The 27,782-nt window shown below is 43.7% G+C and overlaps 1 protein-coding gene and 1 long non-coding RNA gene across 5 annotated transcripts in view; one reads left to right on the top strand and one right to left on the bottom strand.

The window, feature by feature from the left end:
- LOC141164429 (histidine--tRNA ligase, cytoplasmic-like) overlaps positions 1 to 27,782 on the top strand; it is a 161,773-nt gene that overhangs the window by 121,909 nt on the left and 12,082 nt on the right. The window lies entirely within an intron of this gene.
- Positions 24,242 to 27,782, bottom strand: part of LOC141164430 (uncharacterized) — an 82,556-nt gene continuing 79,015 nt past the window's right edge. For both annotated transcript variants that reach the window (XR_012250903.1, XR_012250902.1), the window contains exon 4: positions 24,242 to 25,743. This is a non-coding gene — a long non-coding RNA (uncharacterized lncRNA). The remainder of the gene's footprint in view (positions 25,744 to 27,782) is intronic.

Raw genomic sequence — 27,782 nt, 5'->3', positions numbered from 1 at the left:
AACACAGATCAAGTAGGATTTATTCAGGGCGAGAGGCAAGAGATAACACCATTAAGACTATGTTGCTAATCTCCAAAGCTAAAAGCAATTCCGTATCTATGGGCCTTCTATCTGTTGATGCAGAGAAGGCTTTTGATAGGGTTCATTGGCAATTTATGAAGGAAGCACTAAACCAAATAGGCATTGGACCACGATTTTTACAGTTGATTTTCTCCTTGTATTCAGGTCCTACTGCCAGAGTTAGAGTTAATGGAGCCCTGTCCTCACCCTTTAAGATACAAAATGGGACTAGACAGGGGTGCCCTCTGTCCCCCCTTCTGTACGTGATAGTGATGGAACACCTGGCCAACGCTATAAGGAAAAATAGTAGTATTCAAGGGGTTAAAATAGGTACAAGGACTTATAAGACAGCATTATATGCAGATGATCTCCTCCTCTATGTATCTCAACCTCAGACATCTCTTCCTTCATTAATGAAGGAGTTTGACAGATTTGGGTTCCTGAGTAATTTCAAAGTTAATTACTCAAAATCGGAGGCATTAAACGTGTCGTTGCCGCAGAGAGAGGTTAAACAGGTAATGGACAACTTCCCTTTTAAGTGGAAATCGGAGGCGATAAAATACTTGGGAGTGCTCGTTTCTTCTGACTTGTCAAAAATGTATGCGCTAAACTACCAGTCTCTCTTGGACCGTACATGTAAAGATTTACTAAATTACAGTAAACTGAGAATGTCCTGGTTTGGCAAAATGAATGCTGTAAAAATGGATATACTTCCCCGCTTTTTATATATTTTTCAAACTGTCCCTATCTCTCCCCCATGCAGCTTTTTCAGCAGATTACGTACAGTATTAACTAGGTTTGTGTGGGGTAAAGGTAGACCTAGGATAAGTATGCAGACTTTAAACCGCCCTAAGGCAGCTGGTGGAGCTGGATTTCCGAATTTTAAAACATACTTTCAAGCCTCTGCTTTGGGTCGCCTTCTAGACTGGCACTATAATTCTTTGACAAAGCAATGGGTCACTGTTGAGCAGGAGGGAGTAGTTGTTCCTTTGAAGCACCTTCCTTGGCTCTTCGCCTCAGATGTTTCCTCAATTGGAGGTTTGTCTGAACTGACTAGGGGTACAATCAAAATTTGGCATGCAATTATGAAAAAATACTTTTCCTCTAGTACAATCAGCCCTCTTATGCCATTATTCTCCAATCCCTCCTTCCCTCCTGGATATTTGAGGGATTCCTTTATGGGATGGAGAGTTAGGGAGGATGTTCGCCTTCTGCAGATATTCGAAAATGGTAGATTCCCGTCATTCAATACAATACAAGATAGGTGTCCGTCTAGAAAACTCCAGTGGTTGGAATATCTACAGTTACAATCGTTTTTATCATCCAGGGGGGCAGTGCCCCTGTTCCAGTGTACACCATCTTCCTTTGAGAGACTGTTTTTGCAGGAAGCTCCTCCCAACCATGTAATATCCATGCTTTATAATTGTCTGATAGGGGTAAATATCTCAGGAAAGCTTAATTTTCAACATAAGTGGGAACAGGAATTGGGACATATCATACCCTCGTCGGACTGGGATAAAAGTTTCTTGTTTACACACAAAATGTCGGGTGCGAATTATGCGCAGGAGAAAAATTTCAAAATTATGGCAAGATGGTATCGGTACCCTGTGAAACTCCACTCCATGTTTCCGGCAACTTCAGACATGTGTTGGCGATGTGGAGTGGAAAAGGGATCTATGCTCCACATCTGGTGGGAATGTAGTCGGATCAAACCTCTGTGGGATAAAATATTCTCTAACTATAACCTAATTACTGGAAATAGGGTTGAGAACTGCCCTGAGATAGCCCTACTTTCCATTCTGCCTTCATCGATTAGATCCCAAAAAAAGATATTTTAAGATTTTGTTTAACGGCAGCTCGAGCGGTGATTCCACGTTATTGGAGGTCACCTCAAATCCTCCCAATCTCAGAGTGGTATAATGAAATGGCTAATATCTGCAGAATGGAGGAGCTTTCTGCTGATTTCAATGATTGTGCGGATAAATTCATGAAGATCTGGAGTGTTTGGATCTTGTTTCAAGACTCGTCGGAGTTCCATGGGCTATTTGGGTAAAAACTGATGAATAGGCGAATTGGATCCGGATTGGTGCTGGAGATGATTAGTGAAATTAAAATAGAACCTTAGCTCAGATTCCCCTGCCCCGTTCCCATTCCTTAAATCCTTCCCTCCTTTCCTATTTTCACTTTCTTATTACTTCTTCTCCTGCCCCCCCTCCCCCCCCCCTTTTTTTTTTTTTTTTTTTTTTTCTTCTCTTTTTTTTTTTTTTTTTTTTCTTCTTTCTTCTTTTCTCCCGTTTTGGCATTGTTGATATTTGATATATGCTCTTGGTTCCATTGTTGGAACAGACAAAAGTAAGTTTATACTGCTGGATAAAGGTGCTTCAGTCTTATAAGAAAAATAGTAGATATGTGAATGTAATATTTTGATCATCGAGACTGAGCACTGGCTCCTACTGATGTTGATTTTGTATGTTTATGTCTTTTATTATTTCAATAAAAAGAGATTACACTAAAAACAGGCAGGGAAATGTTTTACCTCGCAAAAAAAAATGCTGTAAAATTCGATCAAAAAGACAGATGTAAATAAAAATGGTATCTCTGAAAGCATCATCTTGTCCCGCAAAAACAACCTCCATACAGCTACGTCAGTGGAAAAATAAAAAAAAGTTATAGCTCTCAGAATAAAGCGATGCAAAAATAATTTTTTTATACAAAAAAGTTTTTGTGTAAAAGTGCCAAAACATAAAAAAAATATGAATGTGGTATCGTTGTAATTGTACTGACCCTAAAAATAAATCTGCCTTACCAATTTTGCCATATGCGGGACGGCATTTAAAAAAAAAAAAAAAATTCCTGAATTGTTGGTTTTTGTTTATTCTGCCTCCCAAAAATCAGAATAGAAAGCGATCAAAAAATGTCATGTGCCCGAAAATGGTACCAAGAAAACGTTAACTCGTCCTGTAAAAAAAAAGCCCTCATGTGACTGTCGGCAGAAATATGGAAAAATTATAGCTCAAAATATGGTGATACAAAAACTATTTGTTGCACAAAAAAAGCGTTTTTTAGTGTGTGACAGCTGCCAAACATAAAAACCCAATATAAATCTGGTATCGCGTTAATCACACCGACCACGAAGAATAAAGTTGTCTAATCACTTATACCGCACGAGGATCGGCGTAAAAAAACAATTCTTTACCTGCTGTTGATTTGTTCATTCTGCCTCCCAAAGAATCGCAGTAAGGCTCGACGCACATTTATCCTGCGCTCTACGCTGAGCGCATACACCGAGATTTCAGTGTAAATCTCTGAAATACGTGATTCAGACGGAACCCCTGATGGAAGATTCCTTATAATGAGGCAGATGGAGGCACTGTGGACTCCGTCTGCCCGATGATCCGGCGAGGTCCGTCTTTTTAGGCCTGCATAAAAGTGCCGTCGGCCACAGTTTTGTGCACCGCTGAAAAAAAGGACAACGCTGAGCAGATGTCAGACGGAGTCCAGAGTAACTCTGCTGTCTCATTATAGTGAATGGATCTCTCAGGGGTTTCATCTGAATTACGTCACTCGGAGATTTAAATAAAAACCTCGATACCAGTGCTCCGCAAAGGAGCACAGGATAACTGGGAACATTTTACATAACATTTTGGATCACAATAAAAGATTTGACTCAATCCACAAAAAAAGCAAATCCCCACTCAGGTCCATCATATGTTAACGGAAATATAGGAGGCTTCCACGTTACTGGTAGCACAAAGGCTCTGGAAAAGCGAAACGGCCCTTGCCCCCAAAAGAGATTCAGCAAATGTTGTGCTCCCAAATCCAAATGACCCCCTAGCATCCACATGTTTGTCATTTCTGTAGCGATGAGTTCTCGTTTAATTTACGGGTGCATGTCTCCAGAAGCATGAGCTGAGCATAATGTACTGGTCACTACAATGTACTGGTCACTACAACTGCAGTTTGAAATTTTCACTCAGCAGCATCCACTGCTGCTTACATAGTAACATAGTAATGTAGGTTGAATCAAGACCTAGGTCCATCCAGTTCAACCTTTCTCCCCCAATTGTACTCCCTACTTGTTTCTGGAAAACACCCATATAGTTAAAATCCTCACCACACCTGTAGATAAATTTCCAAGGAGGTATAATTTCCAAAGTGGAGTCACTTGAGGGGGAATTCTGCCCTTCTAGCACTTAGGGACTCTGTATATGGAGTCCGCAAACTATTCTAGAAAAATCTGCGCTCCAGGAGGCAAATAGCACTCTATCCCTCCCGAGTCTCGACGAGTGGCTAAGCAGTACTGTATAGCCACATATGGGGTATTTCTACATTCAGCAGAAATTGTGTGACACATTTTGGTGCCATTTTTACCCATTTCCCAGTGTGAAAATGTAAAATCTGGGGCTAAAACAAAACTTTGGTGGTAAAAATGTAATTATTTTTTCTTCACCGTCCAATAGTATAAAACTCTGTGAGGCACATGTGGAGTCCTTATGCTCACTGCATGCCTAGATGAATTCATTGAGAGGTGTAGTTTGTAAAATGGGGTCTCTTATGGGGCATTCTGTTGTTCTGGCACCTTGGGGGCTCTGCCAATGTGACATGTCACCGTCAAACTAGTCCAGCAAAAACATGAACTCCAATATGGCGCTCCTTCCATTCTGAACTGTCCCATGCCTCAAAAGTAGCTTTCGACCATGGGGTATCGGCGTACTCAGGAGAAATTGCACAAAAAATTTTGGGGCCCATTTTCTTCTGCTATCCTTGTCAAAATGATAAAAGTGGGGGCTAGAACATAATTTTTGTGGTAAATATATATATATTTTTTCATTTTCACAGATCAACATTGTAAAATTCTGTGAAGCACCTGTGAGTTAAAGGTGCTCACCACACATCTAGATAAATTCCTTGAGGAGTCTAGTTTCCAAAATAGGGTCTCTTGTGGGGGGTTTTCCACTGTTTGGGCACATCAGGGGCTCTCCAAACACAACATGACACCCTCAAAACATTCCATTAAAGTCTGCGTTCCAAACCACCATTCCTTCTTTTCTGAGCTCTGCCGTGTGCCCAAATAGTAGTTTACCCCCACATATGGGGGGGTATCTGTGTACTCAGGAGAAATTACTGAACAAATTTTGGGTTCCATATTCTCCTGTTAGCCTTGTGAAAATAAAAAAATTGGTGCTAAAAGAACATTTTTGTTGGAAAAATGTGATTTTTTTTTTTATTTTTACAACATCTGTGAAGCACCTGGGGGTTCAAGGTGCTCACCACACACCTAGATAAGTTCCATGAGGGGTCTAGTTTCCAAAATGGTGTCACTTGTGGGGATTTCCACTGTTTAGGCACATCAGGGGCTCCCCAAAGGCAACATGGTGTCCTCTAATTATTCCAGCAAATTTTGCATTCAGAAAGTCAAATGGCGCTTCTTTCCTTCCAAGCCCTGCCGTGCACTCAAACAGTAGTTTTCCTCCAGATATTTGGTATAGGCTTACTCAGGAGAAATTGCACAACAAATCTTGGGTTCCATTTTTTCCCTGTTCCCTTGTGAAAATAAAAAAATTGGAGTCTAAAGTAGCATTTTTGTAATAAAAAAAAAAGGTTAAACGTTCATTGTTTTATGCCACTTTCCAAAAATTCCTGTGAAGCCTCTGAAGGGTTAATAAAAAATTTGAATGTGGTTTTGAGCACCTTGAGGGGTGCAGTTTTTAGAATGGTGTCACTTTGGATATTTTCTGTCATAAAGGCCCCCTAAAGTCACATCAAATGTGATGTGGTCCCTAAAAAAATGGTTTTGTAAATTTTGTTGGAAAAATGAGAAATTGCTTGGCAACTTTTAACCCCTATAACTTCCTAACGAAAAAAATGTTATTTAAAAAAAATTGTGCTAATGTAATGTAGACATACGGGAAATGTTATTTATTAACTATTTTGTGTGCAATATCTCTATGATTTAAGGGCATAAGAATTAAAAGTTTGAAAATTGCAAACTTTTCACCAAATTTCTGTTTTTTTCACAAATAAACGCAAGTCAGATCGAATAAAATGTTATCACTATCATGAAGTACAATATGTCATGAAAAAACAGTCTCAGAATCAGGGGGATCCGTTGAAGCGTTCCAGAGTAATTACTTCATAAAGTGACAGTGGTCAGAATTATAAAAATTGGCCTGGTCATTAATGTGCAAACAACCTTGGAGGGGGGTAAAGGGGTTAAAGAACAACCTCTTTTAGAGCCTGGATGCTGCATGGAGAGTGATGCTGAACTTGTCTCTTCAGAATTCCCCACAGGTGTTCTGTTGGGTACCGATCAAGAGACCTACTTAGCCACTGAATCGCTCTCACCCTGTTCTTTAGAAATGCAACAGCGGCCTTAGATGTGTGTTTTGTATGATTGTCATGTTGGAAAAGTGCATGTCTACCAAGGGCACGGAGTGATGGTAGCATCTTCTCTTTCAATATAGAGCAGCACATCTAGGTACATGATATCATCAATGACATGTACACTGGTATGTAAAAGTTTGGACATCCCTGGTCAAAATTACTTTATTTGTGAATAGTTAAGCAATTTGAAGATGAAATGATCTCTAAGGCTGTGTGCCCACTATGCGTTTTTTAAGCGTTTCCGCAGCGGCAATTCCTCTGCAGAAACGCTTAACAAACTCTTGATAAAAGGCCTGCCATGTTATCATTGTGGAAAAATCTGCAGCACTACCAATTATTTTGCGGAATCGAGTCGTTTTCGCCGCCATTGACTGGCATTGGAACGCATGGAATCCTTATCACTGGATCTGTACATGCGGATTACATGCGGTTCAATGTGCGGATGGTACCAGGGTTTGGAGAAGAGGAGACTCTCCTCCGGACCCAGGTACCATAGTACCTGTAAAAAAAAAGAATAAAATAAAAAATATACATTATACTTCCCTTCTGATGGCCCCCGGTGTCTTGGCTTGCCGGCAGCTCGCAGTGGACTGAAGGACCTGCGCTGATGTCATTTAGTCATGTGACGGGTCACGCAACCGCTGACGTCGGCGGTCGTGTGACCCGTCACATGACTAAATGACGTCATGGCAGGTCCTTTTATCTACCTACCGCGAGCTGCCGGCAAGCCAAGACAAGGACACTGGGGGCCATCAGAAGGGAAGTATAATTTTTTATTTTTTTACCATTCTTTCGGTCACACTATATAAATCCATGCCGGTTGCATGGATTTATATAGTGTGACCAAGTTGACAAGCACTTTCCAAGTGATGCTAAAATCGCTTGGAAAGCGCTTGTCAACCCGCATGCGGAAATGCATGTGAAGAACGCTTCACTTCCGCTTGTCCCTGGCAGGAAAACGCATGTACAATCCGCATGCGTTTTTTTTCTGCCAGGGAGATGCAGAAACGCTCAGGAAAAATCCGGAATATATATATATATCACATATATATATATATTACACATATATATATAATATATATATATATATATATATATATATATATATATATATAATATATATATATATATCTCTTTTCATGTTTTACATTTTTAAAATTTCAAAAAGGAAAATGGCCAATGCAAAAGTTCGGGCACCCTTGGAGATTTGTGTGCTTAGATAACTTTGACCAAGTTTTCAGACATTAATTAGCCTGTTAGGGTTATGGCTTGTTCACTATCTTTGTTAGGAAACTTGCTTAACTGTTCACAGCAGTATTTTTGACCAGGGGTGCCCAAACTTTTACATGCCACTGTATCGCCAAAACACCAAGAGCACTCATACAGCCCCACATAAGGACACGGCCATCTCAATCATGCATTTTTCTTTGTACTCCTCACCTTTGTGATGCCATACAGTTTTGAATCCATCAGTTCCAGAAACATTTATCTTGGTCTCATCACTTCAAGGTATAGAGTCTCAATAGTCCTCATATTTTTCAGCATGGGCCCTAACAAATTGTAGGCTGTTTTTTTTGTGCAAGGGTTTTACGAGAGGCTTCCTTCATGGACGATACCCATACAAGCCATTCCTCTGTAGTGCATGCTGTATTATGTCATGGGAAACAATCTCTCTGGTTTGGCTTTTTACTTTTAGCTAACTGCAGTGGACTTGCATGTCGATTTTCTTCAACCCTTCTTACCAGAAGATGTTCCTGTTTAGGTATTAACTTCCATAGTGTGCCTAGATGTCTCTGAGAGATGGTTGCATTTCCATCTTTGTTAAATTTTTGTGTCACTTTTGCTACATTATTCTGACTGATAAATAAAGCTTTGCTCATATTCTTATAGCCTTCACCTTTCTTGTGCAAGGAAATTATCTTTCTTAGGTCTTGTGACATTTCTCTTCCATGCGGTGCCATTGCTGAAAGGATGAAATGGGAAGAGGTTTTCTTTAATTAACTCCCTTTCATAGTCAACTGTCTCCTGGACTGTTTATTAGACTTACCTGTGGTTGAATTCTTGTTAATTAGAAATTTGTAGTCTAAACTTTAGCTTTACTCATAAGACTTTCATTGGGGTATACTCATTTTTATAACGTGGTCTTGATTGAATTTGTTAGGAAAATTACTTTTTTGGATGTGCAAAATAACAAACCTTGTTTGCAGTTAATTGCTCACATTTATGGGAGTATTTTGTAGTATGGTATCCCATTTGCTTTTGAATGGAAGCTAAAGGTTTTCTGACAATTCTGTTGAGGTATACTTCATGCCGAGCGCTGGTTTGCTTTAATTAGGGACTCACACTCTCAGGTAAGCACTAGAGTTCATGTGACGCGCCCCTGGGCCTGCTGTGTCGCGCAGCGTCTCGCGCACGGGGGCTTACCCGGAACCGGATCAGATGAGGGTTGTAGTCTCCGAGTGGCGGGGACCCGGTCCGTGCCCAGGGAGTCAAACTCAGTGTGTGGCAGTCTTGATAGGTGTTATTTGAGTGTCGACTACGCCACCCGTTGAATTGCAGCTATGGAGCTGCCGCTGCAGGGCAGACCGCTGAGGCCGGTGTAGAATTGTGCAGCGTGATAGTATAACCCCCAACGGGAGGGGTATGGCCTCAGGGCAGCCGACGTGGAAGATGGGGGTAGCAGGAACCGCTCAGAGACGGTGCGGTGTAATTCAGGGTCTTTACTGGTAACAACGATAGACCCTCCCGGAGTACTTGCTAGCGAACGGGGCCTGGTCAGTCCTTGAGCAGATGGGATCTCCCCTGGCCAGGCGGAGTTGTAGGCCTCCCAAACTGACTGTACTCTTCTGGCTACCTTGCTAGAAGCGGATATAAGTAGCCCACGTCCCTGAGTGTGCCGTGTGGTGCTCACCCGTATGGCCGGTGACTCGGGGCCTTCTAATGGCTTCCGCTCCACGATGGCGGTGCTGGTCCCACGCGTGTGACCTTGCCTTCGGGTTTCTGGGCCTGAGGACCTGAAATCCCCTGCCGGTCGGCTTCTGCTGCTGGGTAAGAGTTAGTCCCCACAGCCTCGGACGCCGGGTCCGGTAAGAAAGCTTCTCAGTCAGGGCGAGCTCTGCAGCTGCCAGCCCCTGACTCGTAGTAGTATTGCTCCCACTGAGCTTCTGCTGTTTCTTCCTATGACTGTTTCTCGTCTCTACTCTCCTTGACTCCTAACCCTGCCTCAGCCCCGGGTTTATATAGGGGAAGTTCTTCCCCTCCCAAGACTGGGCAGGAGGTGTGGCATGCACAGGATCCCTGACCAAAGGACCTCCCACCTGCTCTCAGACATAACATTACATTACTGTGGAAACCAGACCCCTGGGGTGCCACACATGCATGCATCGGCAGCACGGTGGCTCAGTGGTTAGCACTGTTGGTTTGCAGTTCTGGGGTCCTGGGTTCAAATTTCACCAAGGATAACATCTGCAAGGAGTTTGTATGTTCTCCCCTTGTTTGTGGGAGTTTCCTCCGGGTTCTCCGGTTTCCTCCCATACTCCAAAGATATACTGATAGAATATACTGATACGGTGCCAGTAATGTCTGTAAAGCGCTGTATAATTAATGGCGCTACATAAGTGAGTAAAATAAATAAAAATAAATTCTTGAGTCAAAGCAAGATGAGGTTTATTGAACTCCATAAACTTGTACAGTTCTTTAAATGAAAATCAGCCTTTTTTCGGTACACGTGTAATAACAAAAAAATCACAGTCCTTTTTCAATTAAGGCAAACCAATAACTGAAATTCAGGTCCAGCTTTTGGCTCAGTGTGTTCACATTCACTGGTTACTCTGACACGGCTGAGCTGGTCCCATTCGGTCACACAAAACGGCTATTGTCCATAGCAACCAGTGATACTTGCAGTTTGGTGCACAAGGCCTCTGCAGTCTCAATCTTTGCTGGCTTGTCTCTCTTCTACTTTAACACAACCCACTTCCTTCAGCTCCCCCAGCTGACTGACCAGAGAGCACATGGTCTGGTTCTAGTCATGGCTATCTAGGAGCACAATAAGAATCTTCAGTGCTAGGATTGAACCCTAGCCTACCTGGCTTTTCTACTATATATATATCTATGGTGTTGCCTATCAGGGCATATTAAAAAAAAAACAAAGACATCTCCTTACAAAAGTTTAAGATTAGCTAAATACAGGTGCAATTGAACTACAATACCTGACAAAATATTTTGTCATTTATTTAGCGAAAACTACTTCAAAATGTGGAAGTGGTATGTGAAAAATTCAGTGCACCCTTACTGTTTTCATAGGATATAAAACAGTAAGTAGCAGCCAGGTGTTGCTAATCTAATTCCCTTGATTCATTGTTCATCAGAAAGTGTGACTACCTCTATTAAAGCATATGTTTTGACAGTTTGCTGGTCTGGAGCATTCAGACTTGTGTTAACAGTGTCAAGGAGAAAAGACATCAGCAATGATATTAGAAAAGCACTTTATTGCTGGCCATAAGTCTGAGAATGGTTATAAGGCTATTTCCAAACAGATTTGGAGACCATCCTTTTACAGTGAGAAAGATTTTTCGCAAGTGAAAACCAGTCAAGACAGACTAATTGGGAGTGGACGTCCCTGCAAATTCACCTCATGGTCAGACCATGCAATGCTCAGAATAATTTTAAAAATGCCCAAGAGTTACAGCTCAGACTCTAAAAGCCTCAGTTAGCATTTTCAAATTCATGGCCGTGAAATTAGAAAAAAAATGTAACAAACATGGCTTGTTTAGAAGGTTTACCAGAAGAAAACCTCTTTCTAAAATGAGCATGGCAGGATGTCAGAAGTTTTCAAAGTTGAATCTGAACAAACCACAAGACTGCTGGAACACTGTCCTTTTGACAGATGAGACCAAAATTGAGTGTTTGACTGAGATGACCTGCTCTATCTATCCAAACGCTAAAACTTGCACGAACTGAAAAATGCATCAAGACAGTGATCCTAAATGCATCAGCAAATCTATATCAAAATGGTTAAAAAAGAAAGTAATCAAGGTATTGCATTGTCACAGTCCAGACCTCAACCCAATCAAAATGCAGTGTAACACTGGTGAGTGTGGATATGACTAATATAGCACCTGCCGGTTGGTGATTGCCTGGGGAATCCAAACCCTGCAAGACACAACAGAGTTAAATTCCTGCAGGATCTGCCCGTGCCCTCTTATAGCCATGTGGAGACATCAGGGATGTGCTGCATGAGGAGTCAACATAGCAGCCTGACAGGCAAAGTGGGGAACGCGTGCGAGTTACCGCTATAACTGCCCTCCCTTACAACACCTCCTTTCTTCAGACAGACCGACAGAGTCTCTTCTCAAGAATGGCAGGGGCGCAGATGTTTTTAGCAAAGTCCTTCACTTCAAACACATCCAAGGGAACCACAGGGACAGGAGGAACCAACAAACGCAGAAGGGACTCAGCAGGCTTGTTTCTGGAGGACTTGCGTATGCCCACATGGCTGACCAGCCTGGATTCGTGTCCCCCAGACAGACTTCTCCTCGTAGCCGAACAAAGGTTTTACCCGGAATGTCCCTTGAAGGACAGGAGCCACTTCCCCCATCCCTAGCCAGGTAAGGAATGTGTTGTGTTTTTTCCTCCAAATCAGTCATATCGAAAGGATCGAGATAAGACACGAGTTTCGGGCAGGGACAGAGGAAAGGCCCGAAGTCATGGAAGGAGGAATCTTGGGAACGATTTTGGCAAGGCAATTGGTAGCACAATACAATCCACATTGAAGCACCTGGCCGGTGGACAAATCCACAACCGGCGAATGTCAACTTAACCATGGGAGCCCCATAAGAAACCAAGTTACCGACTTTGGTAGCTCGTAGAAAGAAATGTTTTCAGAATGCTGAGTTCTGATCTGCAGGATGATTGACAGTGTGATATAACAAAAAGGTTCTGCCAGGAGTTGTCCTTCTATGGAAGCAATCGACAGGGGATGATCCAGCTGTTGTGTAGGGAGCTGAAGTTGACGGACAAGATCAAGATGGATGAAGTTGCCCTTGGAGCCGTAATCCAGAACTGGCAGGCACGGAGAGGGACCTCTCCTGCCAGGACAGGGTAACTCCGGTCACCAGTTTTGGAGAACGCTCTCTTACCTAGGGTCACCTCTCCAACCAACCCTAGAAGCTGGGGTTCTCCGGGCTTTACTGGGCACTGACGAACATAATGGCCTTTGCCACCACAGCACATGAACACATTGTCACGATACCTTCGCTGTTGCTCTTGTACAGAGGGTTTGGCTTGCTCTACCTGCATCGGCTCGATAGCCAGAGGTGGAGCCTGTGGCAGCAAGAGGTTCTGAAAGTTAGTCAGCAGTGATGAGGCCGAAGACTATGTGCAGCCAGATTTATCAAATACTGCCCAGAAAATCTCCAAGAATCTCCCAGCATCATGAGTCTCGGGACCCCCTTGCTCCCAAATGGGGTTTACCCAAGCCAGGACTCAACCGGACAGTAGATAGACCATGAACGCAGTCTTGATCTGGTCTAAAGGAAAAAGATGAGCGTGCACAGTGAAGTGGGTATGGCACTTGTTTATGAAGCCGCAGCTTTCTTTGGGGTCTCCATCAAAGTGAGCCAGAAGTGGAAGTTGAAGCTTAGCTGTTCCACCATACACTGGACCTCCAGGCTGCTCCCCAGGAAATGATGACAATGCTGAGGAAGGAGAGCCTGTCACGGTTGAGGTTCGGGACAGGGTGGACAAATCCTGCAGCTGTGTTGCTATCACATTAATTGCCTGCATCAGCTGATCTTGACACTCGCGTTGCGAACGAAACTCCTCACACATGAATTGCACAAGAGACTTAGGGTTTCTAGATCCCGTCTTGGCAGCCTGGGCCATCCACTGAGCTTACTGTAACACTGGTGGCTGTGGACTCAGTGCACCATAGGCCGGGCTTACCCTGGAGGGGCATGCCTGAGTGTCTATGGGTATTCGCTAGAGCCTCTGATAGGCTGGGCCTCCGGTAGACACCAGGTACCACTCCAGGGCAGTCCTCAGTACTGCAGCAGCTGTTCACGCAACACTACAGCTCTAGTCACAACATCGGGACCACAGCAGCGACTGGAAGCCAGCATTGGACCCAGGAAAGGCAAATATCTAATAAAGGGTCAGGTATCTAATAGAGGGTCAGACACTCGGGTACAAGTGGGCGAGACAAAAGCATAGTAAGACTGTACGAGGTCGAGGCAGACAGCATTGGTTCAGAATTCGTTGCTGAGGTCAGTTGCGGAGACATCAGCGTAAACGAGAAGGCAAGCCGAGTTGATAACTGGAGGGATAAACAACAAAACACCTTGACTGGGAACTAGATGTTAACAGTAAACTGAAACCTAAGGTCAGGCAAAGGTGTGGAGGGCGGCACTGCCTAATATAGCACCTGCTGGTTGGTAATTGGTTGGAGAATCCAAACCCTGCAGGACATAGCAGTGTTAAATTCCTGCTGGATCTGGCTGCACCTCTATATAGCCTTGTGGAGACATGCTTCATAAGGAGTCAGTGCAGCGGCCTGACATGAGGACAAGCAAAACGGCAAACACCGTGTGTAGCACGGCGCCTGGAAGGTGTGTGAGTTACCGCCGTGACACGCAGTGTACAAAACCTTAAAAGAGCTGTGCATTTATGAATACCCACAAACCTCACTGAACCTAAGCAATGTTGTAAAGAAAAGTCAAACCAAACTTCCTCCTGTACGATGCGAGGGACTGATAACCTGACATAATCATTTCTGTATGACATTATTGCTGGTGAAGGTGGTTCTGCAAGCTGTTTATTCATGGGGTGTACTTCATTTTTCACACACTGCTCTTACCCTTTAAACAAAAACTAAGCCAAAATGTATGTCCACTTTCAGTAAAGTATTTCCCAAAGTGTTTAAAGTACATAAAGTAACACATTTATTAGATATTTGCCTTCCCTGGGTCCAATGCCGGCTTCCAATCGCTGCTGTGGTCCCGATATTGTGACTAGAGCTGTAATGTTGCGTGAACAGCACATGTTGCTGCTCTAACCACTCTGTGCCCCTGCAGAGGTTTGATATGACGCAAAGCTCAGTGACTAGCAGGCTAGCCGCTTTAGCCACTTTACTAAAAGTGGACATCCCCCTAAATGATTATGCAGTATAATTTGTCATGTGGTGTTCATCTAAGGTTGAATTGGATCAGCGGAGTGCTTCTATCCCATTGTTCCAGTATCCAGACCCACATTAAAACTTTTGACTTTCTGGCTCCATGTTCAGAAGGAAGTGCAGCTCCGGAGCACAAATAATGCATCTAGTAATTAAAATGATATTTAGATCACAGCGGAGTTTACACAGCATGATTGGATCACATTGTTTCACTCTTGTCATTTATCTGCAGGTGAGATTTGTCCTGGTAACAAATTCCCTTTACTTTTGGTCATCTAAGCAGAAATGTCACTTTCACGCCACATTTCATACTAAAGCACCATGGTTGCAGGTTGTCCAGTTTACTTAGATGGTGTCTTATAGAATAGGGACGTGGTGTCACACAAGATGAGGGAAAGGGAGCCCAGACTCTAAGGAAAGAGGGGAAAGTGGAGACCTCCTAGGTTGATCTAGCGTCACCCTGTCTCCTCTAACGTCCCTGTATTGGCTCTTCACCAATCGCCTCACGCATGCCTCGCCCTGCCTTTCAATGACATATGGCTATTGCTAGGGAAATGGAGAAGATGAGCACTAGTCGATCTCCACTAAACACTGTAGACAATAAGGGTACATAAACAGGGGGAAATGCTTAGCTTTAGACGATTCCAGACAAATGCGCATACGTCCTCAAGCTCCAGAGAGGACAAAGTACTGCTCTTTGTAAGCCTTCACAAGTAGTAATGAATATTGCCGGCGCCACCCTCTGAAACACAGCAGGTATTTATACACCCAGGCAGGGTGTTAATTAGCCAGAGGAAGGTAGCCACTGGGTCCTATAGACAGCCTTTAAGAAGATGTCTGTAATGCCAAACGTAGAGATCTCCTGCAACCAACTGCAGGGCGACTGTCTGTCACCTCTGACACACCTGTGACAGTACCCCCCCCCCCCCCCCATCTACAAGTGGCCTCAGGATCGGGTTTCTCAGGATAAGAGGTGTGGAATGAGTGAACCAACCTGGGAGCGTTCACCTCGGACGCTGAAACCCACATCCTCTCCTCTGGACCATAGCTTTTCCAGTGCACCAAGTATTGTAGAGAACGACGTTGGAGACGAGAATCTGCAATCCTTAAAATCTTGAACTCCAGATTACCATCAACCATTACTGGGGGCGGTGGTAGAGGTGAGGGCTCAATAGGTTCCACACACTTTTTGAGTAAGGACCTGGGAACACGTTGTGGACCTTTTAAGGGCTTGAGGAAGTTCAAGGCGAAACTCTGCTGGGTTAATGATGGCGGTTATTTTATAGGGACCAATAAACCTAGGTCCCAGCTTCCAAGAATGAACTTTCAATCTTATATTCCTGGTAGACAACCACACAGTCATTCACATTCAGGTCCGGACCTGGCAAGCATTTTCTGTCAGCCATACGTTTATACCTGTCTCCCATGATCTTTAAATTACTCATAACACCCTGCCATACCGAGGAGAGCGACGAAGCAAACCTTTCCTCCTCAGCAACTCCTGAAGTTCCTCCCCCACTAAAGGAACCAAACTGACGGTGACCTGCCAGTGGATTCTTGACGATGATTATTAATGGCAAATTCTGCCAGCGGTAAGTAGGATGCCCAATCCTCCTGATTTTTGGAGGTGAAACACCTGAGGTAGGTCTCAAAATTCTGATTGACACACTCGGTCTGCCCATTCGACTGAGGGTGGAAATCAGAGGAGAAGGACAGCTGCACCCCCAGTCGAGAACAGAATGCTTTCCACATCTTCTAAACAAATTTGGTCCCCCGATATGACACCACATCGGAGGAAACCCTGTGAAGCTTCACGATCTCATTTATAAACACCTGAGCAAGTGTCTTGGCATTTGGAAGTGCAGGCAATGCAACGAAATGAACCATTTTACTGAACCTAGCTACTGCTACCAAAACCACCATTTTGCCTGCAGAAACCGGTAGGTCAGTAATAAAATCCATGGACAAGTGTGTCCATGGCCTACTAGGGATAGGTAGCGGAAGAAGAGTACCAGACGGATGAGTAAGCGAAATCTTAGAACGCGCACAAATACTACAAGCAGCTACGTGTTCAATCACATCTCAATGCAACCCCGGCTACCAAAAACGACGAGAGAGGAGGTCCGCGGTTGCCTTACCACCTGGATGCCCAGCAAGCACAGAGTTTTGGTGTTCCTTAATTACTTTGTGGCGCAGATTAGATGGTACAAATAACCTTGCTGAAGGACAGGAGGCAGGGGCGTCCCCCAGAGCCTCCAACACCTCACCCTCCAGTTCAGGATACAGTGCCGAAATGACTACTCCTTTCTGTAATATCGGGGCAGCGTTCTCATGGTGACCACCACCAGGGAAGCTCCGGGACAAAGCATCGGCCTTAACATTTTTGACCCCTGGACGAAAAGTGACAACAAAATTGAACCTAGTAAAAAACCGGGACCATCTGGCTTGCCTAGGGTTGAGACATTTAACTGACTGGAGATATGACAGGTTCTTATGGACAGTAATAGGATGTACAGCCCCCTCCAACCAATGTTGCCATTTAGTCGAACACCAATTTGATTGCCAAGAGTTCCTTATTAACCACGTCATAATTTCTCTCAGCCAAAAACAATTTTTTTACAAAAGAAGGCGCATGGACGCCATTTACCAGGGAACGAACCCTGAGACAACACGACCCTGACATCCGACCCATCAACATCCACAATAAAGGGTTGGGAAACATCGGGTTGACTGAGTATAGGTGTAGTGGCAAAATGATTCTTTAAGGAAAAAAAAGCCTGGAGAGAAGTATCGACCATTTGGAAAAATCAAACCACTTCTTAGTCATGTCAGTAAGGGGTTTCGCAATAACAGAGTCATTTTGGATTAATTTCCGGTAAAAATTAGTGAAGCCCAGAAAACGTAGAGCCTTCAGGTTCTCAGGACGTTCCCAGTCAAGGACTGCACGGATCTTCTCCGGATCCATCTGAAAACCCAAAGATGACAACAAGTACCCCAAAAACTGCACCTCCTGAACAGCGAAAAACACATTTTTCCAGTTTGGCATAAAGTTTGTTATCCATTAATATCTGGAGCATCTGCTTAACATGCCCCCCGATGTGTCTCAAAATCAGGTGAGTAAACCAAAATATCGTCCAGATAGACCACCACAAACCTCCCCACCAAATGATGGAAAATATCATTTATGAAATACTGAAATACCGCAGGTGCATTGGTCAAACCAAAAGGCATAACCAGACTCTCGAAATGTCCTTCCGGGGTATTGAACGCTGTTTTCCATTCGTCCCCTTCTCTGATTCTAACCAGGTTGTAGGCTCCCCTTAAATCCAACTTGGAAAATACCCCAGCTCTTACAACCTGGCTGAACAAATCAGGAATCAGAGGAAGAGGGTATGAATCACGAAAGGTAATTTGATTTAATTCCCGGAAATCTAAACAGGGACGTTGACCGCCAACCTTTTTCTTCACAAAGAAGAACCCTGCTGCCAATGGCGAAGATGAGGGTCTGATATGTCCCTTCTCCAGACTTTCCGCAATGAAATCCTTCATGGCTTGTCTCTCAGGGCCAGAAAGATTATAGTCTGGATTTCGGTAGTTTAGCTCCGGGGGTCAGGTTAATAGGACAGTCATAGGCACGATGAGGAGGCAAATCCTGACACCCCCTCTCAGAAAAAACATCCTTATAACCTGACAGAAAAGCAGGTAATATTTCCGTAGAGACAGTAGCAAGGAAAATATCTAAAGAGTTCTCATAGCTGTAATCTCCCCATTCAATAATCTCCCCGGTTTGCCAATCCATCAAAGGATTGTGTTTAACAAGCCAAGGAATACCCAAAACAATCGGTGTGGGAAGATTGTCCAGGACATAGCAAGGAATTATTTCACAATGAACTGACCCCACCCTCGGTTTTACATTATGTACAATCTGAGTAAATGCTTTCTGTGCAAGTGGCGCCGAGTCAATGGCAAACATGGAAATAGGTTCAGCTAAAGCACAACAAGCAAGACCATGAGTTTTCACAAACTCACCATCAACCATGCTGACTCTGACTCCACTGTCCACAAACACAGAAATGTCCTCTGTTTTGCTCTCTAGCACTACCTCTGCATACAGGACAGAGCGGTAACTGCAGATTGATAACAAATGCACCTCTTGTTTATCCAAGTTCAGACTACCAAGAGTTAATAAAGACTCTTTTTGTTTAGGAATTGAAGGACAGGCCCCAACAAAATGTCCCTTTCCCCACCCCCAAAAAAATATGCCTTTTTTCCTGGAATCTCCGTGGAGATGTATGATGTAGAGATACTCCCTAACTGCATGGGTTCCTCCACCAGTACTGGCTCAACCCCAGATTGCTCCCCCGGCAGAGGTACACAACCTCAACAAGAAGGCCCCGGAGAAGGTGGTCTCACCCGTCTATCCTGAAGGCGTCTATCAAGACGTATGGCCATCGACATGGCACCCTCCAAAGACTGAGGGGTTTCATATACTGCCAAGGCATCTTTAAACCTTTCAGTAAGCCCCTCACAAAATTGACTTCTAAGGGCTGAGTCATTCCATTTGGAATCCGTTGCCCATCTGCGGAATTCCGAACTGTACGTCTCCACCGACCGATTCCTCTGTTGAAGGCAACATAGCCTAGACTCAGCCAAGGCGACTCAGTCAGGGTCATCATGGATGACGGCCAAAGCCCCAAAAAAACCCTCCACAGACTGGAGACACACAGAGTTCTGCGGTAAAGAAAACTCCCACAAATGAGGATCACCCTGCCGTAGAGAGATCACAATACCAACCTGTTGCTCCTCATTTCCGGAGAAGTAAGGATAAAGTTTAAAATACAGTTTGTAGGCCTCCTTGAATACAACAAAAACTTGTCCCTACCTCCTTAAAACCTGTCCGGGAGGGCTTCCTTGGGTTCAGGCTGGGCAGGCCTACCTGCAGAGACCCCCACATTAGCGACCTGAAGCCGCTGATGTTGCTGCTGAACCTCACAGCGGAGGTCATTCACCTCCAGGGACAGACAGCGGAACTTCTCTGCGAGCTCTGCAACAGTACCCATACCAAGGGAGAAAGGAGAAAAAAAGTCCACGCCCAAAAACACACAGGTGGGAGAAGAAAAAAACCAAAAGTGTAAAAAATTTTTTCCTTTTCAAAATGTGCTCGGCCGGCGATAATGTCACGCAAGGTGTGGGAAAGACTTAGTGCAACACAAGGGGAAGGGGGGGAAGTGGAGAACTCCTAGATTGATCTAGCGTCACCCTGTCTCCCCTAACGTCCCTGTATTGGCTCTTCACCAATCGTCGCATGCGTGCCTCGCCCTGTCTTTCCCTGACGTGTGGCTATGGCTAGGGAAAGGAGTAGATGAGCACTAGTCAATCTGCACTAAACACTGTAGACCACAAGGGTACACAAACGGGAAATTGCTTAGTTTTAGACGACTCCAGACAAATGTGCACACGCCCTCAAGAGAGGACGAAGTACTGCTCTTGTTAAAGCCTCACAAGTGGTAATGAATATCACCGACACTTCCCTCTGAAACACAACAGGTATTTATACACCCAGGCAGGGTGTTAATTAGCCAGAGGATGGTACCCGCTGCGTCCTTGAGACAGCCTCTAAGAAGATGTCTGTAATGCCAAACGTAGAGATCTCCTGCAACCAACTGCAGGGCGACTGTCTGTCACTTCTGACACACCTGTGACACGTGGCAGACTTGAGCAGCTGCTGTTCAGTGGCTCTCCACTCAGGGAATGCGGCACCCTTTAAAATGCCCATATGCACAGGTAGGGCATATAGTCAGCGGTTGTTCTGATGATCTTCTGAGCTGCCCATTTACACATAGGCCAAATGTTTTAGGAAAACCGATACCAGATTTTTTTGCATACCAGAAAAATCACTTACGTCTGAATGAGGCCTAAAGCAACCTTACAGTCAGATGTTCACTTTTTACAAAATGTTAGCTCTAGAGACTGTGTAGATCAGGGTTCCCCAACTCCAGTCCTCAAGGCCCACCAACAGGTCATGTTTTCAGGATTTCCTTAGTATCGCACAGGTGATAATTCCATCACGTGCACAGGAAATAGTTCCATCTCCTGTGCAATACTAAGGAAATCCTGAAAACATGACCTGTTGGTGGGCCTTGAGGACTGGAGTTGGGGAACCCTGGTGTAGATGACCAGATATCATCACGTGCTCCTCTATGGGGCGTACGGACAGAAACTGGTGTTATATTCTGGGATCTGCCCACTCTGCACTTTTGCGTTGTGGAGAAGAGATGTAGCAGGCCACAGAAACCCTGCACTCTATAGGGCACTGCGGTGACTGCTGGCTCATAGACAAAGGTTAGTTGGGAACTGCGGGATCGTTGGTGCTGCACCTTGCTGGAGATTTAAAGGACATCTTTTGCCAGGCAGGTTTTTGCTATGTATTCTGAGAGCAGTGTAATGTAGGAGCAGAGACCCTGATGCCAGTAATGCAACACTTACTGGGCTGCTTAATGCAGTTTTGATAAGATTACAATTTTATCTGCTGTAGATCTAGCAGTTCTCTAAATGCTGAGCTCTGTATAACCCTGCCCACGCCACTGATTGGCAGTTTTATGCCTATGCACAGTGTACACAGAAAGCTGCCAATCAGTGATGGGGGCAAAGTTATAGAGTGGGAGAACTACATGGCTAGAGACCTCTAGCAATAATCTGCTGACAAAACAGTGATTTTATTGAAACTACAGCAAGCAGCCCAGTAAGTGACACATCGCTGGAATCAGGTCTCTGTTTCTACATTATGCTGCTCTCAGATTAGGTATCAAAAACCTGCTGTTAGATGCCGTCTAACCGATGATTAATGTTTTATCAATATTTAAATTTCCTATTTTTTTTTATTGGTACACAAATCTTTTAATGACTTTTGCAATAAAATATCTTATTTTAGTTTGGAGAAAACTACCTAATAAATATGGCTGTATTAGGAAAGAAAACTAAATGTAAAACAAACGCCCTGTTAGGATAGTCTGATTGTATAGACGTTATTCACAACATTAGGACATAAGACCACTACAGGGCAGGCTGAAGAATATGTAAAGTCTATATAAATAATGCATAACACAAAAAATGCTGTTCATACGGTTTAAATAACTGTTTCAGCCATCGAACTTGGGTTTTTACAAACAGTTAGATTGCCATCCTGTGGTCACGTCCGGTATTACAATATTGCTGTTTGCAAATATTGCATTTTGCTGGTTTTCTGAGCCAAAATATCTGTCATCCGATTTCACAATTCATATTATTAAAGCCCCAGTCCGGCTGCTTCTAGTAATATACTTGCCAGCCGGCGTCTTCTTCTGTTCTCAGTGCCGCTCCGGTCGTCTTCTGCTAGTTGTGACTAGCCGGACCCATCCAGTGTTTGCTGGGTGAGCCGAAGGTCACTTTAAGTCTATGAGAGGCAGAATGAGGCCAAAATGAGGTTCTCATAGACTTAGACTGAGAGCTTGTGACCGTTCGCTGTGACTTCTGGTCAGTCAGAAGTTGTGGTCACAAGATGGCGGCGCGGCATTGGGAGGAGCAGAAGACTGCAGCTGGTGAGTATAATTCTAGGGGCAGGGAGCATTAAATAGTGATACCACTCTAGCAGTGAAATAAAAAAAATGCTAGAGTAATGCTTTAAGTAGCTCTCTTAGACCTGATAAGCCTGGTGTACTTATGTTGAAAATCCATGTCAGGTCAGCTGTATAATTGTTTGTGAAAGTTTCCCAGCCTAATAGTAAATTGAACACTGCATGCGATTAGCGCTAGCTGGAGTCATTTTAATTTAATGATTATGCACCCTTTGTGATGTAGTTGTTCACAATAAGCACACCAGCCTCACCAGGTCTAAGAAATCTATTTAAGAATGCATGCTGTTTTTATTGTGAAATGTAACAGATCTGCTTTTACCATGGAGGAGTTCCATTGTTATGAGGTTGGGGTCATCGACGAGTTGTCCATGACAGCTGTAGATTTTAGCTGCCGGTGGAGTCAGTTAGAAGGATATCCGTGGACTGGGGTGTCTTATTTTGAGAGGCCAATAAGATATAGGCCAAGTTCATTCTGGAGACGTTGTTGGGATGAGTGTGCTACTTTTTAATTTTGAGCATAAATTATGGGACATCGGGCCATGAGGCTCAGCACGAGATGAATACTATTCTAGAACTGTATTGGATGGTGTTAAAATAACATTATGAGCCCTGTCTACTAAGCAACTGAAGGCAGAGTGTGTGAGATGCCAGTATCCATACAGAGCTAATGTCGTTTTGTCTGTTGGTGATAAGTTATATACTGTGAGTTGTCTTGTTGCACCACATGATTTCAGGTGGATTTTCTTTGAGCCCCCAGGTTTCTTGTTCAGCGTAAAGAGTAACCGTTTACATTTTTTTCCCCATAAACCAATAGTACCGTCATGGCCAAAAGTATTGAGATTGAGACAAATAGTAATTTTTCCAAAGTTTACTGCTTCATTTTTTGTAATGGCAATTTGCATATACTCCTGAATGTCAAAGAGTGATCAGCTTAACAGCAATTACTGTACTTGCAAAGTCAATATTTGCCCAGAAAATGAACTTTAACCCCCAAAACACATTTCTACATCATTGCAGTCCTGCCTTAAAAGGAGCAGCTAACATCGTTTTAGTGATTGATCCATTAACACAGGTGTGGGTGTTGATGAGGACAGGGCTGGCGACCAATCAATCATGATTAAGTAAGAATGACATCACTGGACACTTTAAAAGGAGGCTGGTTCTTGGTATCATTGTTTCTCTTCAGTTAACCATGGTTATCCCTAAAGAAACACGTGCAGCCATCATTGCACTGCACAAAAATGACCTAACAGGGAAGAGTATCGCAGCTACAAAGATTGCACCTCAGTCAACAATCTATCGCATCATCAAGAACTTCAAGGAGAGAGCTTCCATTGTTGTCAAAAAGGCTCCAGGGCGCCCAAGAAAGAGCAGCAAGCGCCAGGACCGTATCTTAAAACTGTTTCAGCTGCGGGATCGGACTACCAGCAGTGCCGAGCTTGCTCAGGAATGGCAGCAGGCTGGTGTGAGTGCTTCTGCATGCACTGTGAGGCGGAGACTCTTTGAGCAAGGGCTGGTTTCAAGGAGGGCAGCAAAGAAGCCACTTCTCTCTAGAAAAAAACATTAGGGACCGACTGATATTCTGCAAAAGGTACAGGGAGTGGACTGCTGAGGACTGGGGCAAAGTCATTTTCTCTGATGAATCCCCTTTTCGACTGTTTGGGACATCTGGAAAACAGCTTATTCGGAGAAGAAGAGGTGAGCGCTACCACCAGTCTTGTCTCATGCCAACTGTAAAGCATCCTGAAACCATTCATGTGTGGGGTTGCTTCTCAGCCAAGGGAATTGGCTCACTCACAATCTTGCCTAAAAACACAGCCATGAATAAAGAATGGTACCAGAATGTCCTCCAAGAGCAACTTCTCCCAACCGTCCAAGAGCAGTTTGGCGCCCAACAATGCCTTTTCCAGCATGATGGAGCACCTTGCCATAAAGCAAAGGTGATAACTAAATGGCTCATGGAACAAAACATAGAGATTTTGGGTCCATGGCCTGGAAACTCCCTAGATCTTAATCCCATTGAGAACTTGTGGTCAATCATCAAGAGACGGGTGGACAAACAAAAACCAACAAATTCTGGCAAAATGCAAGCATTGATTATGCAAGAATGGACTGCTATCAGTCAGGATTTGGTCCAAAAGTTGATTGAGAGCATGCCAGGGAGAATTACAGAGGTCTTGAAGAAGAAGGGGCAACACTGAAAATATTGACTTGCTGCATTAACTCATTCTAACTGTCAATATAACTTATTGGTACTCATAATATGATTGCAATTATATTTCTGTATGTGATATAAACATCAGACAAACACTAATAAAAACCAGAGGCCAGCAGATCATGTGAAAATATAATTTTGGTGTCATTCTCAATACTTTTGGCCATGACTGTACACATGAGAATAATCAACTCTGTAATAGATCTTATTAGAGAAATCTGCTTCTTTCTCCTCCTGGACTGATCTTGCCCTGTCAATTTACAGATAAAATCTGTGTTCAATGAAGATAGATTTTCCCCTTACTGAGATTGTAGATGGCAGTTAGTGCTCTTAAAACTCTATTGAGAGGGGAGGAGCTAGAATCAGCCATCGACATTCTGCTGCAAGTTCTCTTGGAACCAGCTACAGTTCTCCATAGAACTTTATGAGCACTAACTGCCGTCTCCTATCTCGGTATTGGGAAAGTAAGTATTCACTGAACATAGATGTTATCTGTGAATTTAGGATGAATAATAAGTCCAGGAGGAGAAAGAAGCGGATTTCTCTAATAAGATATATTACGAAGTTAGTTATTTTCACGTGTTGATTCATGGACAAAAAAATTAAACCAACTGATACTATTTAAGGGGATTTCTCATAAGGACAACCCCTGTCTTTATGCCCATTTAGGACATCATAGGACCACCCCCCTATGAAACAGATGAGGGACCCGCTCACTTTCTGATGGACTTTCTGAGAAAATAAGCTGATTGCCACGTTGGCTCTCATGGTAAAGATGTTGTCCTAGAGAAACCAATGAAAAATGGGTGATATATCTATATAGATAGATATATATAACCCATTTTTCATCAGTGATCAGCCGGTGATTGAGCATGTAAATGGGACGTGCTGCAGATAAACTGTATGGAGGCCGAATGTTATATGCCTGCACATAGTTTGCATCAGCCCATGTTAATGGGCCTTCCCGCCCCATGACATGCTATTACATAATTTGGGTGTATGGAGCGGTTTCTGGAGCTGTGCCATACAGCCAGTATCTGCCTTTTACAGCAGCGATCAGAGCTGGCTCCAATTGCTGCAGTTTAACCACGTAAATGCCATTGTCAGTCTGTGGCGCCTGCATTTAAATTGCGCAATTTTAATGGGGCGTCTGTTGCAAAGAGGCTTTTTGATTATGGGGTCCTTATGGGTTGTCACGACATCTGGGGGGGCGTAGTGAAGGCTCCAGTCGTCACCATCTCGGTACTCCTCTGAAGCCCAGCCGCTGAATGAGCTCTGCAGTTGTTGGTGATTTTTACTGCATCCTGCAATACCGAAGTCACAGGTTCAAGTCCATTAAGGAGACGGAAAAAAAAGAAGAGAAAAGTAAAAAGAATAATGTTTAAGAATGTAAAAAAAAGTGTGAATCACCCCCCTTTACCTTTATCCAAAAATAAAGAAACACATAAAAAACAACATATTTGGTATTGTCAGTAAAAGTCCATAAAAAATAGTAATGCCTTTAAAAAAGGACAATAGAATTGCTGTTTTTCAGTCACAGTACCTAGCACAAAAGCACAATATAAGAGCGCCCAAAATCATATTGAATCATATTGCCACATAATTTTTCCCACACATAAGAAAACCAAAAACAATGGCGGAGTTGTAGATTTTTTTTCCCCATTCAACTTCACTTGGATTTTTTTTTCACACTTTTCAGTACATTATATGCTAAAATGAGTTGTGTCATTCAAAACTGTAACTGGTCCTGCAAAAACTATACCCTCATACATCTGTGACAGGAAAGAAAAGTTATGGTGCTTAGAGGAAACACAAAAAGCCCTGCAAAAATGAAAATTGGCTCCATCAGTAAAGGGAATTTGCCACCAGGTTTTTGCTACCCCATCTGAAAGCAGCATGTTGAAAGGGCAGAGACCCTGATTACAGTGATGTATCACTTACTTTACTGGGTGCTGCAGTTGTGATAAAAATCTCAGTTTTCTCTGCTGCAGATTCACCAGCTTTCTGACTGCTGAACTCTGTATAACCCCGCCCACATCACTGATTGGCAGCTTTCTGCTTACGCACAGTGAACACAAAGCTGTCTATCATTGGTGGGGGCTTGTTTGGACTACCTAGCAGCAGGCTAAGTAGTCCTCTCGTGATAATTTCTAACTGATTAAAATTGAGATTTTATAAAAACTAGAGCAAGCAGCTCAGTAATTGACACATCGCTGTAATCGGGGTCTCTGTCTGTACATTATGATGCATTCAGATTAGATTTCAAAAACCTGGTTACAGATTTAACTTTAAAGGGGTTGTCCACTACTCAGACAAACCATTCTTAATTTGTATGTTTGACAAAATAACACTTATACTCCCCTCCGGTGCCGGCACTATTACAGCAGTGTCTGCACGGTCTCTCTCGGGGATCACATGACATTGTTGTGCCACGCAATCCCTGCGGCCAATCAGCGCTGGCTTCACTCTCCCAGCCTTCAAACTAATCCCTTACATCCGGAGGAAGTGAGAGCTGCTTCTCTCGGTTTCTCCGAATGTATGTGATACGTCTGAAGGCTGGGAGAGTGAAGCCAGCGCTGATTGGCTAGGGATCGCGTGGCACAATAATGTCATGTGATCCCCGAGAGAGACTGTGCCCGCTGGAGCAGCGCCGACACCGCTGGAGCAGCGCCGACACCGGAGGTGAGTATAAGTGTTAATATTTTACTGGGGGCAAACATACAGATTAAGAAGGGTTTGTCTAAGTAGTGGACAACCCCTTTAAAGGGATAAACGAGCGCCTGTTGACTTGTTCTATTGTTGTTCGTGCTTGTTCTGTGCTGCTTTTTCGTTACTGTGTTAGACCTTGATAGCTAGGCAATGACTAAATAGAATATTCAGACATTACTGAGTGAATGACCCCAAGTCTTGTGTTTCCAGGCAATATCTGTAATTTTATTGAAAGGAGACGTCCTCTAATGGCTCATGCTTCAATATCAGATAGGTAACTTGAAGGCACGGAGGACATCATTGCACTATAAATTCTATTACACGTCTAAGGACATAACAGGACGTATGCAAGGATACAAAACTGTTCGTCCTGCTTGATAAATGCATCCGTGACCGAGCAGGAATAGCATTTACGTCTGGCCTTGTGCTGGCACGTAAGGTCTGGGGTTGATTTGCAAGTTTTGGGAGCTGCAGAAATCGGCATGTGCCTGGATACAGGCGGCGTAAGCCTCTATTTATAACTGTCTGATGTCACACACTTCGGGTGACTTTTTCCCAGTCATTTCCTACCTGATTTTCAAATGGATTTCCGAGGACACCTATAATGGAAAGAACGAGTAACTTATGTATTTCC

The sequence above is a fragment of the Phyllobates terribilis genome, unplaced genomic scaffold (genome assembly GCF_046119375.1).
Source record: "Phyllobates terribilis strain yellow unplaced genomic scaffold, ASM4611937v1 Scaffold_10__3_contigs__length_209671492, whole genome shotgun sequence".
Lineage (NCBI taxonomy): Eukaryota > Metazoa > Chordata > Amphibia > Anura > Dendrobatidae > Phyllobates > Phyllobates terribilis.
The sequence above is the reverse complement of the archived record's forward strand: the minus strand, read 5'-3'. Positions and strand labels throughout refer to the sequence as shown.